The sequence below is a fragment of the Etheostoma spectabile genome, chromosome 9, assembly GCF_008692095.1.
Source record: "Etheostoma spectabile isolate EspeVRDwgs_2016 chromosome 9, UIUC_Espe_1.0, whole genome shotgun sequence".
In the NCBI taxonomy this organism is placed as follows: Eukaryota; Metazoa; Chordata; class Actinopteri; order Perciformes; family Percidae; genus Etheostoma; species Etheostoma spectabile.
In genome coordinates, this window is record NC_045741.1 from 3,281,427 (window position 1) to 3,287,021 (window position 5,595).

The 5,595-nt window shown below is 38.5% G+C and overlaps 1 long non-coding RNA gene across 1 annotated transcript in view; it reads right to left on the minus strand.

Annotated features, from left to right (window-relative positions):
* Positions 1-3,021: 3,021 nt before the first annotated feature.
* The window catches only part of LOC116696025 (uncharacterized), a 25,182-nt gene continuing 22,608 nt past the window's right edge, over positions 3,022-5,595 (minus strand). The window contains exon 3 of the long non-coding RNA XR_004333610.1: positions 3,022-3,099. This is a non-coding gene — a long non-coding RNA (uncharacterized LOC116696025). The remainder of the gene's footprint in view (positions 3,100-5,595) is intronic.

Consider the following 5,595-nt stretch of genomic DNA (forward strand, 5'->3'; position numbering starts at 1 on the left):
AAAAAAATGATGTTCATATCTTGACTGTAGACAACAGGGCTGATGTTTTACAAGCTTTAATATAAAATAAATCCAGAAGGACAATAAACTGTAAAAATGGCCTCAGGGCTCGTAGTACATAGTCAAGTATACATACTGTGTACATTCAAGTAATAGAAATACACAAAAAACTGATTTTTTTGAACTGAACAAGTTTTTACCCAAATGTTGACATTTACAGTAGAGCAGGTTCGTTTAGAAACATATGAACTTTTCTGTATATTTTATAATCTGATGTTACAACAACCCTTTGCAACCTATGATACACCCAGGTGTTATGTGAGACATGTCCATTTTTACACAAAGGTATCCACTTTCAGTACCGTCATTTGTTCCATCATGCCACCTCTTTTTCAGTCTGTGTCCAGTGTGGCCTGTGTTCGGTGGTTTTGGCTCGTGAACCTGAGCCAGGCCATGCAACAGAGATATTAATCATATCACATCCATACAGTGATAGTAGCACACAGCTGTTAAAACATAATCAAATGTATGACACTTTGTTATTGGATCAGTACTTGGTATCAGCCAAAATTCACATATTGTACGGGAAGCAAAAAATGGTATCGGACCATTCTACTTATTACATAAGTAGGCTGAAGCAGTGTTTCCCAAAGCGGGGTCCAAGGACCACGAGGGGGCCATGAGTGGGTTCCAGGAGGTCTGTTGAAGTAGTACAATGTTGTACAATGCATCTGTTTCTGCAGATGCATTGTTTACGTTTTGCATATGTTTATGCATCTGTTCATCTGTCATGTATTTTCATTGCTTTTGGACATTGAGCTAATGTACACAGTTGCTTCAAAAAGTGTCAATAATTGTGAAAAAATATATAATATATAATATGTATAATAATATAATATAATAAAAGTGTAAATAATTTATAATAAATTACAATGTGACAGTCTATAAAAAGAAATGGAGAACTGGAAACCAATCGACAATGTTGCAGTTACATGGTAATGTTTTATTAATTTTAAGTCTGCATAGGTACAATTTTATTTGTCATTTGGGTGTATGGAGGTGATTTATCTAAATTACACTAATGAATTTGATGTAAACGACTGAAACACACAGCTCAACACAAAAAGGTGCTAACAGGAGCTCACCTGAGAATTCTATTCTCTTAACTGCCAAAGAGTTGCAGCAAAGTCAATTTAAAAAACAACAAAAACGTCACTTTCTGAGGCTAAGTCACAAATTAAGGCGGCAGAAGGCAGGTGAGACACCTGGGAGTCGGTCAGGGTCACTTGTCCTCCAACAGTGAACCTCAAACTGTTTCTGAGACAGCATTTGTCTCTTTTGTTAGATATTTTACATGCCATTCCTCTGGTAGATTTATAAAAAAAAACGGTTTAAAGGAAGTGAAGATCAAACAGTTACGTCTTGTCCCAAGAAAGACATGATCCACACTGGTATCTCTTAATAAGGTTCTTATTGGAGAACTGCCATCTTACCTTCCGGGACGTCTCTGCTACTCAGAGGGACATTATCAGACTCGCTCTGCTGACTGGCTTTGACTTCATGGTCCACGAGCTCGCTCTGAACATGAAGAACCTGCACCTGGAAGTAATTGCAGCACTTTCTTAAAATCAACTTAATTCTGCCTCTTGGACAATATAGTACTCTGGTTTTAAAGCTGCAAACTTCTACTTGTCCAGTTACTGCTCTGCATAATTGTATTTTCTTTTTCAACCCTATTATCCTCATTTACTTATCAAATCATTTTCCAATTCTATTGTCTTTCTGTATTTCTTATGATTGTACTTTCTATGTTGTTGTCCTGTTTTTTGTGGTAATAATCTGACTCATGACATTAAAAAATAATGGTCGCCCCTCGATGATCTTTCGAGGATAAATAAAAGTTGAATGAATGCAATAAAAAACACCAATCTTGATGTAAAGTATGCAAAAAAATGAGCATTTTACTACAAGACTTTAGATGCTATTTTACAAAGTGGTTGTTAAGTATGTTCTCTATAAACTGGACGCAATAACCTGTGAAGGACCAACCCTTTAATTGTTCTAGTTTGTCCTGGTTTGACTGATGCCTGTGTCCTGAAATGAGCCGCTGGTCCGACACGTCTCTCTGCCGTCCTTAGTTAACATCCCAGAGGTCAGAGATCCAGGATGAAGTTGATCCCCAGCCCTTCATGTAAAAACATGCTGACGAGACCGAACAGTTGCTTTCTGTGCTCCCTTTTACGATGTTTCTCATTAGCGAGGCGTCATCTGTTCCCTGTCCTTTATCAAAGGAACAATTTGGGTTTGGGGGTCCTGTGGGGTCGTTTTAGGACATGAACCTACGCCATACAGTCAGCCCCTCGAAATGGCACCCACGGCACCGTGTTCAACCTGATTCCCAGCCAGACCAACAATGGTGCTTTTCAAATGTCACCCGATACGGAGCCGCGTGGGTGCCAAATTGGGACGGGGTGCCTGATGTTCCAGGCGCAAAAAGAAGGTGATCAAACAGAACCCGGGTCAGTAGATCCCCTCTAATTGAGAAGTTCACACTTGGAAGGGGGGTTCCCATTCACCGGACAGTACTGACGCAGTGTGCCAAAGTGGAAAGCCGACCAGTGCCTCACAGACAAGAAAAACTCATATTTAGGGACAGAAAACTGGCCCAGCAGTGGATCAGGATCCTTCTACACATTAGATCACAGAACAATCGTTGGCTATGAAGTTGGGTTCATGAAAAGGGCTAGATTAATAAGTTGAAGTATGATGAATCAAACATGGGCCATTATTATATGACAATTATGTTTTCACTCGCTGGTTCAAGGATCTTCAAATGGGGGTCCAGGACCCCAAAGGGGATGGGGGACCTCCAAATTATTGTTAATTTTGTTAATTCTTTTTCAAAATTAAGTCCTCACATGAATCCAACATATTATTAGCAAACATAAATCCCACTGATGACAGGCTTACTATCCTATACTAAGGTTGCCTTCCACAGATACAGCCATAGGTATGTTAAACACATTAAAACGTGATTTATAAAATCATGCCAACAATGATTAAGCTATTTTAACAGCTTAGTATTATATGCAAATAATGCTTTAGGTCCTCCAAGTTATTTTATGCCCAGTTTAATAAGCAACTTCATTTATTACAATATATGTAGTTGGGGGTCCATCTCTCTTTCAGTTAAGGGGTCCTTGAACGTAACACAACATAATTTGATACAAGACATGAACAAAGCTGCTTTCCACATTTAACATTTAACAACTGTTTTGGTTTTGCAGTAATTTCCATAATGATGCACAGCTACAATTACCTTTAACGTCAATTTCACGCCACAATCTGTTAAGTACCTCGAACACACTCAGGGTGTGAATCGTAAACTGTGAAATCTAAATAAACGATCACGTCGTTGCTCCTGATCTGCACGATGGGTGGCGACATATTTGCAGAGGGAATCTCCCGATGCGTCGTTTCTTAGCAGGAACAAAGGCCTCCTCTCAATTTGGGGCAAACGCTGGAGGAGAATGGAGACAAAAGAGATCGCTTTGAGAGGGATATCTTCACCTCTCTTCAGAGAGTCCTCTAATTGATACATGGGGATTGGCGTGAAGGACCAGGGGACAATGGCTCTATTGTTTCCCCGGATTCTGGATCAAGACGTCTGTCAACTGCGGTGCCTTTGCAGGGAGCCCGGCTCGCCTACAAACTTCAACTTTCTCTCTTGAGTTTTGCCGATGTCTCTACCGGCGTGGCCAAAGTGTCCGCCTGTGGCACCCGAGGGACATGCTGGAGGACATCAGCTGGGCTATTTGTTCAGAACGTACCACACATTATCTGCTTACTTGTCTCAAAAAGGCACGCAGTATGGAGTGGGATTGAAAAGCAAAAAATCTACTATTTTTGATGGTGTAATCTGTATCTTTTAATAAAACTTAGAATTTGAGATTTCTTTGTATCTCATTGTAATGCTGCACAGAAAATCCTGATCAGTAAATACAAGATTAATGAATCAAATTAGTTCTCAACATTGGGCAACAAAGACATCATATTTTAGAAAAAAAAGAAATGTCCATGAAAATAAAGCTCAATTGAATCACATTAACATACATGTATTATTCAATTCTTTATTCTCCGAATGTGTAATGCTTTTTTTTTTTTTACAAAAAGCAGTAACATGACCACCTGTGCACTTATTAAAATACAGTTAATTGGGATTAATTAATTGACAGTGTACCAACCTAACACTGTTTTCTCAGATTGGTACTCAAACAGTTTCTATGGACCTTTTAAATAACTCATTACAGCAAACAGTTACAGTTTATGCAGGGATATTCTTATTTTCTCATTTTATCTTGCCCTGCTCTCGTTCAGGGTCTTAGTGGTAACAGATGAGGGGTCCACTTCCCAGTAACAGAAAACAAAATTGTCTTGCATAGGTTGGTGGTTTTGCAGCATCACGATTGTCTTCTGAGAGTCACGTCACTCCTCAGACACTAGGAAGAGAAGCAGATTTACCGGAATAAAAGATTAATAAAAGTTGTTTTAGTCGTCTTATCTCATCGTAATAAAAAGTATTATTGGTGTTTGACATTGTGAGAAACCCAAACCCTAATGAAGAAGGTGTCAGACTGGATTAGGAAGCAGGAAGAACCTCTGCGATTTAGATTCAGCAGCCGGGCTTTACAATAAAAGCGCGGAAGAGGATTAGGGCCCCGTGGGAAAAATAAATGTTAGTTCTGAGTTTAAAGTCAGACTTCAGACAAACAAAGTCAGAGTTACACTACGTATTAAACCCTTGTATTGTATTCGGGTCAAATTGACCCATTTCCAATTTTTACTGGAAGAAAAAGTTAGATTTTTTCTACCTAAATATCAATGGCCTTACCTTATTTTCTGTGATAAACATGTATTCCTGACTCAATTCAGGAAATTATTCCGGAGTAGGGACCCGAGGGATACAAGAGGGTCCCGAAAGTGAAGACAACACAAGGGTTACAAGTTCTGTATTTAAAATCAGAAATTTGAGAATAAAGTCAGAGTTCTGATTTCAAACTTTAAACTTCAGATTTTCTTTTCTTTTGAAGTCGGAATTCTTTAAACTCAGAACTCAAACCCATGTTTCACATGTTATCGTCTTCCGTCTTGGAGAACTAAGTTTTCAAAAGTCAAATTGTCAGTAAAGAAGGTCTGCAGGAACCCAACTGTCTCCCACTGGTGTTTGGGGTTTTTATTCAGAGGGTAGGAGGCTGCATTGAGCTGAAATGGACTAGAAGTAATGAAATAGGAGATTAAAGTAAATGCATGGGTATGCATTCAAATGATAATGACGCCCTGAATACGCTGATGCCTCATCTGAAAATGACGTGGGACAATACAATAGAGACAACATGATATTTATTAATAGTCACAGCTGAAACTGCCTGGAAGCTGTACGCAAAGATAAAAAAAAGACAATAATAGATACAAAAGCCATTCAATGATTGTCACACTGAATCCTGAGAGAAACCATGATATAGCATATAGTTTTAATATGTATGTATGTATATATATATATATATCTATATATCTATATATATATAGATATATATA